The 13,108-nt window shown below is 40.8% G+C and overlaps 1 pseudogene; it reads right to left on the bottom strand.

The window, feature by feature from the left end:
- Positions 1–5,013: 5,013 nt before the first annotated feature.
- On the bottom strand, positions 5,014–11,712 carry LOC144050267 (uncharacterized; annotated as a pseudogene).
- Positions 11,713–13,108: the final 1,396 nt, after the last annotated feature.

Raw genomic sequence — 13,108 nt, 5'->3', positions numbered from 1 at the left:
GTATAAAATATAGCATGTCTAAATAATAAATAAACAAGCATGTTGAAAAATCTGTGTTGTGTTCTTAAAATTTTGTTCCAGTCTTCTCTCATATGTAAGACAATAGGCAGTAGCAAGTGTCACGTTTCACTCACAAACTGCAACATAACTCATGGGGGGAAGTAGATGACATAATTTATATATTGTACTAAAATAAACAAAATAAAGGTGTTCTTTAATACCAGATCATTTACCATCATGCACATGGCAGTTGGCCTGGATCAATTCATGGTGTATAACAAATACAGGGCTGTTGTAACACTTCCTTTTCATTGTTTGAAATCCTTACACACCACTGGCAAAGACTGAAGTTTTATTTTTGTTTAACTACTGAACCAGCTGAGCTCATTGAAATGGCTGCTGGTTGATTAATCTTTTCCAGATGTGTCCATCTCCTCCAGCTCAGTTCAGATTACTGCTGAATATTTACCCAGGTCACTATGGGAGGGGCGCCTCTTGGATATAAACATTTTGTGGGTCAGTTCAAGTTGCACACAAAGCCATGTCAAAAATATCCAACCTGATCACATATCTACCTGCCAAGCTACCAATCAGGAAACAGTTATGGATTGGTTTCACAACATTAAAAAGAAAACAAATTCTGAAAATAGTAGTTCTCCAAAGTTTTATTATTTTGTTACCATGGTAGGAACCTGCGTTGTCACCAACTTTCAGTGTTTCTGATGGGTTTCTGATGGGCCTTTGACTCTTAAACCAGATTATAAAGTCAAAATTTAGGCCAACAAACAACACTTGAACTGAAATACTGTATATCATTCATATAGCTACAGTATATGTATATCAAATTAAAGTAGAAAAATGTTAACCTAATACAAATATGGTTGTATCTTTTGCTCATTGATACTGTAATTTCATTGATAGCATTAATGGTGCCTTCACAGATGAGTAAATTACCCATGTCGATAGCACTAACATAGCCCCATACACCACAGATGCTGGCTTTTGAACTTTGGGTCATAACAGTCCGGATGGTTCGGTTCCTCTTTCAAAAACAATTTGAAATGTGGACTTCTCAGACAACCACTTTGCATCAGTCCATCTTAGCTGAGCTAGGGTACAGAGAAGTTGTTCATTAACGGATTTTGCGTTGCATAGTAGAGTTTTAAGTTGCACTTAACCCTTTCACTGATAGTGGTTACTACAGTGGACAGCTATTAAAAAGTTGTTTTCTCCTATATAAATGAATCTCTTTGTCACAGTTGGCCATTAGCCATTCTAGTGGACACTAGTGTGTTTTGACATATACTGCTATCCAGTGGTCAACGTTTGTAAGTGGGAAAAAAAACACCAACAACAAGATGGCCGACAGAAGTTAAAGGGATAGTTTGGGTTTTTGGACATGAATCTGTCTGGAATACTCACCTAAACTGGTGTGCAATCAGCACTGACTTACCGCTGACAGCGTCCTGTGACCCGAGACCCGGTCCGGTTTTGGTCGAGACGAAAGTAGTCCGGCAAGTTGGCTGGGGTAACGTAAATGAAGCGTTTTTCTTCTAAAATTAATTTGTGTTCAAAAGAGTGATACATTTTTTATCACAAAACTGCACTAAAAAAAAACTCAGACTCCATTACCACCGGGCACTATTTTTCTGTTCGTATCACTGCGCGGTAGGCTGCATATACAGCTGACAGTCGCGCGTTACACTGTAATTATAACTTTGAAAACTCACGATAACATGTCTGACTACAATGACAATGTCCTTAGCACTAAGCCAAGGGGCTATCTTTATGAACCCGAATATAATGATGCCGATATTCGTCAGATAAAACTATTATAGGCAGAAAGAGAGAGCGAGAGCAAGGAGGGATAGAGAAGTGGTACAACTTGATCAGCTAGCTCTGAGAGAGCGGGTGACTCACTGCCAAATGGGGTGCACTTGTTTGAAGTGCTCGGAAAGCGGTAATAAGTGTGCGGAGATTCAGGTTAATTTTTTATTGGTACAGCCCGGGAAATCACGCGTCCGCACCATTTTCACATATAGAATATAATATAGTGTGACGTGTCACAAGAACGCTGCCAGCAGACGTGGTTGGTAATCTCACCTTTTTATTTGTACAGTATTCACACAACCGACTACTGTTGGCTGCAGCCAACGCCGAACACAAGAAACTTTACTCGCAAGCCGAATTAGCAGCACACGTTACCAACAATGTATGGATTTTCCCTTTCCACCGTCAGACGAGCGATGCGTTCACAAACACTCGGACACAAGAATACAAAACAGAATGTGCAACACAGGAACACACAACACACCTTAGTTATACAAGCTTATCAAGTTTATATAATCGCAACGTTATATACTAATGGCTCTCGCTCTCCAGCGCCAGGTAAACACTTCCAAACAACTTGGTTTGTGCACGTCTGTCAGCTGGATACAGTGCGCCGCGCAATGATACGAACAGAAAAATAGAGCCTGGTGGTAATGGAGTCTTGACTTTTTTCTAATGTGCAGTTTTGTGATGCAAATGTATAACTCTTTTGAACACAAATTGTTTTTAGAAGAAAAACGCTTTATTTCTGTGACCCCAGCCAACTTGCCAGACTGCTTTCGTTTCGACCAAAACCGGAACAGATATCGGGTCACAGGATGCTGTCAGCGGTAAGTGATGATTGTACAACACTTTAGATGAGGACGCCATACAGATTCTTGTCTAAAAACCCAAACTATCCCTTTAAGATGTGACGTGAAAGGAAGGAATACGTGTCAATTCCTGCTATTCCAGGAGACCCTTGCAAGTAAAACATATACAGACGCTCCCCAACTTACGAACGAGTTACGTTCCGAGTGATCGTTCGTAAGGTGAATTTGTTCGTAAGTTGCTTCAGTGCTATATTTTGTATTATAATTTATGTTTAAAGAGAATACGTACAGTACTGTACTACGTATGTTAGAGAGAGAGAGAGCGAGAGACACACACAGTATGTACATGTACGTAATAAGATAAATAAAATGAAGTTTAACTTACTTTTGGAAGATGTACTCGATGCTTAAGGATTTGATGGAGGAGGAGGAGGAAGAGGAGGATTTTATATCATGAGAGGTTCTTCGTCGTCGCTGGAATGGGCTTCAAAAGTTACTTCCTCCTCCGTAACTTCAATGTAGGAAGAAGTTGAGGGTCGCGGAGAAGAAGATGAGGGTTGATGAGTATCTTCCTTGGAGGATTTACTAGAAACTGGCCGAAAGAAGCGATCTAACTACGATTGCACAGTTTTCTTCTTTTTTCATCATAAATGATGCGGTAGCACTGTATGGCATCATTCAATCGATTTGCAACCTTTGTGCAACGTTCAATATTTGGGTCTTGCTGCTCGAAGAGTGCGATGGCTTTATCTATGAGCGACAGGCGTTTCTTCTTCTTCCCCCTCCTCGACACGTTGCTGAGCCTCCAATGCTGGGTGAGCTCTCACAGCGCCAAGCGTCGGTATTAGCGGCGGAAAGAAGCACTACAGTACTTGGAAAAAGGTGCGCAATAAAAAATCTAACTTACAGCATCTCTTTCCGAACATTTTTTGACATGCGCGCAGACATGTTCGTATGTACCGTTGTTCGTAACACGAATGTTCGTAAGTAGGGGAGCGTCTGTATTAGGAATCCATGCAACAACTAAGGAGTATAATTGTTAAAATATCCTAGTATTGATTTTGTAATTTGAGGAAATGGCGATTGATAAGGAATCCACTAAATTGGACTTTGGAAGAAGTTAGTCATTTGACCACATATTTTTGAAGGGTGAAGGTATTAGTTGATCACTATATTAAGTGTAATCTTTGCGTGTTCAAAATAATTGGATAAGAGATCTGATGAAGAAGCCTTCTTTGCAAAGAGAATTTATTTTAGGAGCTCCTAAAAGACACAAGATTTAATGCTTACATTCTAATGTGATGTTAAGCCTCGAGTGTGTCAATATGAAAACACACAGTCGCTTTATAGATGAAAAAAGCATACTCCTCCTCTGAGGCTGGACAAAGGGTTAGTAATTATAATAGACAGACAAGTGATTTACTGACATGTTTACTCCAGTTCCCCGTCCAAAGCCGGAAATATATGATTAGACAGGTAATGCCATGCGATCTTGACTCCCTCAGACCCACAGTGTTATCTCCATGAGAACTTGAGAACTTGACTCCCATGTACATTCCTATCTCACCAGCTGGAAGGGAGTGAAAAGTTCCAATATACTTCACAACAACATCATCCCAGTGTTATTCATTACAATACACAGTTATATTCCAATATATGTTTATAAGTAAATTCATAAACAGTAAAAATATAAATTGAAAATGTTAAATGTCTTCAAGGGACAGCCATTTCGCTCATCCGGTAAAAAAGGGAGACACATCCCTGCAAATAAAAACTCAGCATAGACCAGCATGGGTACTACCAGCATATGTTGTGTTTTCGTGCTGGTCCATGCTGATAAACTGGTGACACCAGCATAGACCAGCATGGTTAGCATACTGGTGCTGGTAGCTGGTGACACCAGCATAGACCAGCATACGCTGGTTGCTGGTGAATAGCATGCTGGTCTTGCTGGTGCTGGTCCATGCTGGTATCTGATGACACTATCATAGACCAACATATGCGGGTTTATGCTGGTTGCTGGCCTTGCTGGTGCTGGTCCATGCTGGTAGCTGGTGACGCTAACATAGACCAGCATATGCTGGTTTATGCCTGTTGCTGGTCTTTCTGGTGCCAGCATGCTGGTGCTGGTCCATGCTGTTCGCTGGTGACACTAGCACAGACCCGCATATGCTGGTGCTCTGCTGGTTGCGGATCAAGAGCATGCTGGTCTTGTCAACAAATACCAGATTCCAATACTGGTATAGTTCTGTCAACTAACATTGAACAATAATTGCATATATATATATGTGTGTGTGTGTGTGTGTGTGTGTGTGTGTGTGCGTGTGTTTGTGTGTGTGTGTGTGTGTGTGTGTGTGAAAACAATGTCATTGTCAATATGGGGACTCTCCCGCTGATATTTCTTAAGTAAAATTTTGTGTATTCTGATTAATTTAAATGGGTAGACGGCATTTGTTTATATTAATAATTTAAAGAATATTTGAAAAGAAAAGCTAATTCTTTTATTTAACAATTTCAGAAACCACTGAAAATAAAACACTAACAGCAAAGTATTTGTAAAAACAAATAGCATTTTTAAAGCAAATTTTACTTTTACTTTTTTTGTTTTTTAGCAGTGAAACCAAAAGCTTCAAGCATGGCCATCCCAGACCCACGCTTATGTTTTTTTCCTGAAACTGGGGGTGTAATTGAGTTTGAGGAGGTGGAGGCTTTTGCAGGAGCAGAGGAGTTTGAGGAGGCTTTTGTAGGACCAGAGGAGTTTGAGGAGGCTTTTGCAGGAGCCGTGGAGTTTGAGGAGGTTATTGCAGGAGCAGTGGAGTTTGAAGAGGTGGAGGCTTTTACAGGAGCGGTGGAGTTTGAGGAGGCTTTTGCAGGAGCGGTGAAGTTTGAGGAGGCTTTTGCAGGAGCAATGGAGTTTGAGGAGGTGGAGGCTTTTGCAGAAGCAGTGGAGTATGAGGAGGCTTTTGCAGGAGCAGTGGAGCGTGAGGAGGCTTTTGCAGGAGCAGTGGAGCTTGAGGAGGCTTTTGCAGGAGCAGTGGAGCTTGAGGAGACTTTTGCAGGAGCAGTGGAGCTTGAGGAGACTTTTGCAGGAGCAGTGGCGTTTGAGGAGGTGGAGGCTTTTGTAGGAGCAGAGGAGTTTGAGGTAGCGACTCTGCTTGGAGCAGTAGAATCTGAGGTGGTCCTTTAAGTTTCTATTCATATACTGTACCTCTGTATAGGTCAATCAGGGTGGTGAGTGTTGAAAAAAATAATCTTTTTCTTTGCGTGTTCCGTTTTTTTTTCGGGTAGTGAGAATGTTGGTTATCCGAATGCAGGCTGGAGATCGGTGAACAGTTCCTTCGAAGGTTTTATTTCTACAGAATATTCCGGGCACAAGCGAGCTCCCAGCAATGGTGGGAGCCTCTCGCAAGTGCGAAGTTACAGCAGACTCACAACATTCTTATACTATCTTCAAGCCCCCAAACCCCCAGGAAACATATATCATTCAATACACATGACGACAGCCGGAAGTAGATAAGACCTTTTACAGCATTCAATACACATGACTTCGACCACAGACAAATGGTCCATTGTTGTGGAAATAGAGGAGGCCCTTCAGACATGATTCGAACACTCACCAAGCTCTACTGAGGAAATTAAAACAGTTATGACTAAATCTAAACAGTTATGACTAAATCTAAACAGTTATAACTAAATCTGGGCACAAGACCCTCAACAATCCTTCTTTCGGACTCAAAAGAGTCCGACGCAAGCAGATAAGCATTACAGAGAAAAATCCCAGTGGGATCTTCGTCCTCTTCGTCAGATGCCTCAACAGTGGTCTCTTTTGGGGGAGCGATAGACTCAACCATCATATAAGAAGACTTATTTTGTATGTCCTGTTTTTCAATAGCAGTGGTAATAATTATTTGGCAAAGGGAACGAATACATGGAATACAGCACACCCGCATGTGGTTAGCAAAGCAGCAAATACAGCGATAAATATCAAAATAGAGGAAACTAAGGTTTTTTCGTGTTTGGGGCCACCGTCACTGTTATTGACTTATTATAAATCCAGGATATGAGCCAGGGAATGTGTGGAGAATCAATACTTCACTTTATACGATGTGTTGTCATTACGTTCAAGGTTGTACTGAGGGGCTTCCAGAGATACCAGATTGGCATAAAAGTCAATATGAGAAAGAGTGTCGTGATGTAGCAGCAGATGGAGATGCGTTCCCATTTTGAAGCCATCTCGAGATGATGTTCTTGGATTGAAGAAAAAAGGGCGTTGTCAGCTTCTTCAGGCTCTTAGGGTAGACTACCTGGTCCCAGGATGAGTCACCGGGATTATTCTGCCCGTACATCGTGAACTCAACCTTTAATAGAACGATGCCAGTAGGAGTGGGCTTGCTTCTCGGTTGTTGTTGGGTGATTGCCTGGTGCAGGGACAATTGCTCCAGCAGGTGTCCTTGCCGGTCGGGTGGAGGAGCTGTGATACCACTTATCACCTTTTCCGTGCAGGCAAACTGCAAAAGATGCTCTCTCCGTCACCTTGTGGGGTCCAGTCCACCTTGGCTCAGACCATTTTCGTTTAATCACTTTCAACCATACATATTCACAATCATTTATTTCTGAAGGAGCATCTGGTTGTTGTTGTTGTTTTTTTGTTAGCTGGGAGTTAGTAAATGTTAGTTGTTTGAGTTCTGGAGGTCCTGGAACGTGCGTCTCTTCCAATGGAGCTGTTGGAGTCGGAAATGGTCTGTTGGTGTGACATTCGGAGTCCAGGCTTTGGCTGAGTTTAGTGACATTCACACATTCATTAATGCAACAGGAAGAGCTTGTAGCCAATTCAAATTTGATGAGGCCAGTGCTTTAGCCAATTTTTTTTTAATATTTCTATTCATTCGCTCAACCTGTCCTTGGGATAGGGGATGATACACTGAACCAAATGTGTTTTAGCCCCAATGCTTTTTCTACTGCTTGTAGATGTTTGTTTTTGGAATGGGCTCCATTGTCTGATAAAAAAATTCTAGGAAACCCATGTGATGGTATGTAATGATTAATCAGATGTTTTACCACGATATTTGCTGTTTCAGATTTGCAAGGATATGCCTCTGGCCATCCTGAAAAGGAATCCACTATTACCAGCAAATATCTGTATCCTGACACTGGTTTTATCATGTCAATGAAATCCATCAAAACCACCTGACCAGGAGCAGTCACGTCCGGCCGGATCGTGAGTGCCCATGGGGAGGTTTAGCTGTAGGCATACTGTTATACCTGCGGCAAACACTGCAGTCCTGCAGTTCACTTTAAACAATTTGTCTCATGAAAGGATGCCATCAGGTGTGTAGTCGTCTCAGTGTTTCATCCACACTTTACATGGCATATTCCATGGGCTTCAAAAATTTGATTTTTCAATTGTTTCTGAGATGGAATACATTTACCTTCTTCCCGCCATATACCTACTCCATCTTTTTTTTACAGCATTCAATACACATGACTTCGACCACAGATAAATGGTCCATTGTTGTGGAAATAGAGGAGGCCCTTCAGACATGATTCAAACACTCACCAAGCTCTACTGAGGAAATTAAAACAGTTATGACTAAATCTAAACAGTTATAACTAAATTTGGGCAGAAGACCCTCAACATGAGCTTCTTATGTTCCCAAAAGAGTAGACAGATGCTGTCCTTTCTCCTCTTGTTTCATTGCTTCCCACACTTGCAGATTTCTGGGTCTCCTGTTGTAAGATCCTGGCTTTCTCATCTGGTCCAACATGGTGCTTTTGTAAGATTTGGTCCAGAAGGCCTCTAGATAAAATAAGTAAAATAAAGTTGTTGTTGTTGTTTTAAATCAGATAATAGCCAAAAACACACACACACAAAAGTGGAAAATTTATTCTTGCATGTGCCCCAATTCAAAACAATAATGAACATATTGTAAATATGTGTGTTTGAAAAATAAAATGAATTCATTCATACAAATAGAGCATTATAGAGGCCATGTTGTGGAGGGAATATTAATGCCACGTATAAATGTATGCTCTGCGATAAAGCATTAGAATAAAATGTGTTTGAAACGTGCTACTTTGATTGATTGTTAGCACAATAAAATTACATACTTTTGTTGCAGTAACATGCACATAAAAATATATATTTTTTAAAAGGGTAATGCCAAGAATGAGGAAATTATTTACCTGTACTTGTTCTTATCCACTGGAGACAAGAGGCTGTAATAGTGAACAATTAGTGGATCGAGAAGCTCCTGTAACCTGTCCAGCATCTGTAGGAATCTGGTGCTGATAGGACGCATTAGGGACTTGGATTCCAAATGAAGCAGCGACTGAAGATCTGAAAAAAGTGCTTTCTGCTTTGGGAATTTCTCTATGTCACAGTAGACATGCCGGCAAAAGCTCTCCACGTATCCTTCAAATGGAGTAAAAAGTCCCTTAGCTGCATTTGATGCCATGTGAACTATGTCACCACTGATGTCAAAGAGGGTAGGGTTTCTTTTCTTATTAGTGTTTCCACTCCAGATTTTTTCCCTCTCATAAGATTACAAGAATCCAGAAGAACTGATACTGCCTGGCCCTACTTTATGGAGTATGTGTACAGGATGTCGGACACTGTATTCATAAGTGTTTTTGAGTGTGCAATTTTGAGTCTGCAATATTGGCTTTCCAGGAGGCAAGGTGACACACATCACCTTCATCAAAAAATCTGATGAGGACATTTACAATGCGGTCCACATGTTCATTTGTTGTCTCATCAATGTTTAAGGAAAAATGTACACCCTGCAGTTTCGAGACAAGTTCAGCTTTGTAGCTAGCAGATATACCATGGGTGCAAAGGTATGACGCATGTGCATTTGATATTGACAGTTTTGATAATTTTGCATATTTATTAACAGAGCATGCCTGGATGAGCTCCACTAAAGGTTGGGACAAAGTGAAGGAAAGGTCGTACTCCGCTATGAAAGCGCACACTCGCACTTTCAGGTCGCAGACACGGTCAGCCATCGATGCAGGTGCACTTATTGCCTAGGCCCCGGGTAGACAAGAGGTGTGTTGAAGAGACCGTACAGCCTTGTGTGTTGCTTCTGTTAAATGATGATATAATTTGTCATCTTTTGCGCGTTCCAAAAATTGGAGATGAGACTTCTTTGTGACAAAGGCTCCTTCGAAGGATGATTTATTACGGAGATCTCCGGTCACACCAATTGAATATCACGTAAAGAGTGTGTCAATCCAAGAGTGCGTGCCCCCTCCCTTGTGAAAGACAGCTCTTTATAGAATCGAGTTTGAAAGTAAAACGCCTTTTCTCCTCCCATCATGAATAAGTAAAACAGATTGGTTCTCACACAATATGTTACATAACAGAATTTTAGTACACAGTTCGCACCTGTGTTCCCTTTGTAGACAATATACTCTTCCGTGTACCAGCTCGTACTTTTCCCAAAACAGAATCTCAGTCAACAGATTGAACTTGACATACAGCGTGTGTGTGTGTTCTCTCTCAAAGCAGAATATGTTCTCACGCAGGACAAAAACAAGGTACCAGATAGGTTAAGGTCAAGTTATACTGAGTTTAACATTATTACACCTGCTCTACACACCTATAACTAAATTCAACATGGTTAAAATATGAAATAAAGAATTAAAAATGTTAATAATGTATAACAGTCCCTCTGTTGGACATTTTTACCAAAAGATTCCAGCGGGATCTTCATCGTCACAATGGTTGGTGCAACATTAGAATAAGAGAAAATGAAAACATTCTTTTAGCAGGAGAGGAGGTCAGTCATATGTCAAAAACAATGTGATTCATTAAAAGATTTTTTCAGTAAAATAAGCATATCATATATGAAGACGATGTGTTGTGATTATGTTCAAAAGTTGTGGCGAGGGGATCCCAGAAATACCAGATTGGCATGACAGTCAGTATGAGAAAGAGTGTCCTGATGTAACCGCAATTGAAGACGCATTTGAAGACGCAATTGAAGACGTGTTTTTGTTTTGAGCGATGAAGCTCTTTGTTGAATGAGAAGGACGTTTGTCAGTTCCGTTTTTGTTCTTTTTTTCGTTTTTTTAAGAGGGTCCTTCAGCTCTGCGATTGGCTGGCAACCCGTTCAGGTTGTACCCCGCCTACTACTCGAAGCCAGCTGGGATAGGCTCCAGTACCCCCACGACCCTTGTGAGGACAAGCGGTCAAGAAAATGGATGGATGGATGGATGGGTCCTTCAGCTCTTTTAGAACCCACGTCAACTGCCAGAGATGCAAGGATGGATCACCGGGATTTGTCTTCCCAAGGTGTGACTCAACCCTTGTGGAATGATGCCCGGAAAAGGACACGTGCCTCCAATCTTCATTGAGTGATGTCCTCAGCGAGAGCAGCTCCATTGAATGATGTCCTCAGCTCGTCAGGTGGACACTGGAAGCAGTTGGCTGGTTTTCCAGTTGGCTCGTCAGGTCGTTCCCGTTGGTGGGGGTTGAGTAGAAGGCGGACCCGGCAGGTCTGATAGGCAAGATGTGGAACGATGTGCCCCCAGTGAACTGGACCAGATTGACCTTTCCTTCACCTCATCTGGGTGCAGAACATTTTCATTTAGTCACTAATAAACATACATATTCACATCCCTTCTTTTTGAAAGAGCATCTGGTAGTTTTTTATTAGTTTGGAGTTAGTAAATGTTAGTGAAGTTCTGTAGGTCCGTCCTGGGGAAAAATTCTGTTTGTTGTGACATTCAATCAAAATCCAGCCTTTGGCTGAGTTTAATGACCTAAGCACATTCATTAATGCAACAATGAAAATCTTATAGCCAATTTAAATCTGACGAGGCCAATTTTTGTCTACAGCTTATAATGATTAATGAAATGTTTTACCATAATATTTGCTGTTATAGATATGGCATGAATGTGCTTCCAGCCATAAAATAAATGCAACTATCACCAGCAAGTAAAATCATAAGATAACATCTGACCCCAGGGCCACGTCCGGCCGGACCGTGAGAACCCTAGGGAGAGATAAAATAGAACATATTCACCTTATTTTCGCCGTCTTTGCCAAAACTTACTCTCTTCCATGTCTGTAGGTCCAATCACCAATCCTCAATTGTCCTCCTGTGAATTCATTCATTCTCACGGACTATATAATTATCACATTGAGACTAACTTATAATTCTATATTTAATTCAATTCAACATGGACTGTTTGTGTCCTTCGCGACGATATACCCAGACAGACCAATAATTCCCCCATCTGAAAAAGATCGACTCAGATCATTTTCAGACTAATATATAAAAATAGAACTGCAGCAGTAAATAAATTTTTGCTTTAAAAAGAGGGGAATTTTTTTTTTAATTTAACCATTAAATTCGCCAAAGAGGCCCAAGCAATTGTTTAAATTTCAAAAGAGAATTTGGGAAAATATTAGAAGACCAAATTTAACAAGGGTCAAATAACGGAAAATATAATAATTAAGATTGAAATAAATTTTATCCTATCCTTATTCACATAAGCTGTTTTCAATTTCCGAAACCACACGAAATTTACCAGTATTATCTTTTCTACTATAAAAAAAAATTGAAATATTGTAGCTTAAGCCCATAAATTTACAAAGAACCCCCTTTTTAGCCAACCATCAATTATTATTAAGATATGAAGTCGCCCTTCATTTATCATTAATAATGAGGCACCCAAACGGAGTGGGGTATTAATTTTAAAAAGTTATTAGAGCCACTTTAGACAGGCCCACATCAGTTGGGTCAATAGTGCCGCAGTTTAGTTTAGTTTTGTAGTTTTAACATGCCACCATCAAGCTTGCTAGTCCCCCTTGTTGATGTCGGTCCAAAAAACTGATTGTTCTAAAATAGACATAGAGACAAACAAATCAGATTAAATCAAAATAGGCATCAAGAGTTTTAGAATATAATAAATCTGTGTGTATAGAGCGTTGCCAATCAGTTGCTTCTGTGTACGGAATGTTTCACCGTTTATGTTATCACCTTATACCTGTCAAAAAATAGAGTGCAGTGTACACAGTCAGATACCGCATCATAAGGTCTGAGATCACTAACTCAAAGAAACATTCTTGGTGGGGGCGGAGTCACCAGTGCAGTGGATGTTTTTATGAGCAGATCCTTTCCCATAGGATTCTCAGGACAGTTCGGGGCGCAGGAATGCATGCAAGGAATTCTGTGTGGAGCACTGTGTATTGGAGTAGTTTGTTTTCATTTAAGACTTTTGCATGTGAGTTCAGGGTGCAGTGATTGTGGTAACTGTCCACCAGGTGGCGCCAGGAACCGTTGCTGTTCATCAGGTGGCGGCCGGGACTGCTGTCTGCATTCATTTACAGTCATTTGTCCAGTAGGCAGTTGACCTTAGTTGAGACAATGATCTTGATTAATGAAAGGCACCTGACTGAAACATAATAAAATCTGCCCCAACATTATTAGGTGATGACATATCAGTAAAAAGTCGG

This window comes from Vanacampus margaritifer, chromosome 4 (assembly GCF_051991255.1).
Source record: "Vanacampus margaritifer isolate UIUO_Vmar chromosome 4, RoL_Vmar_1.0, whole genome shotgun sequence".
NCBI lineage: Eukaryota > Metazoa > Chordata > Actinopteri > Syngnathiformes > Syngnathidae > Vanacampus > Vanacampus margaritifer.
This window is presented reverse-complemented; position numbering and strand designations above follow the sequence as displayed.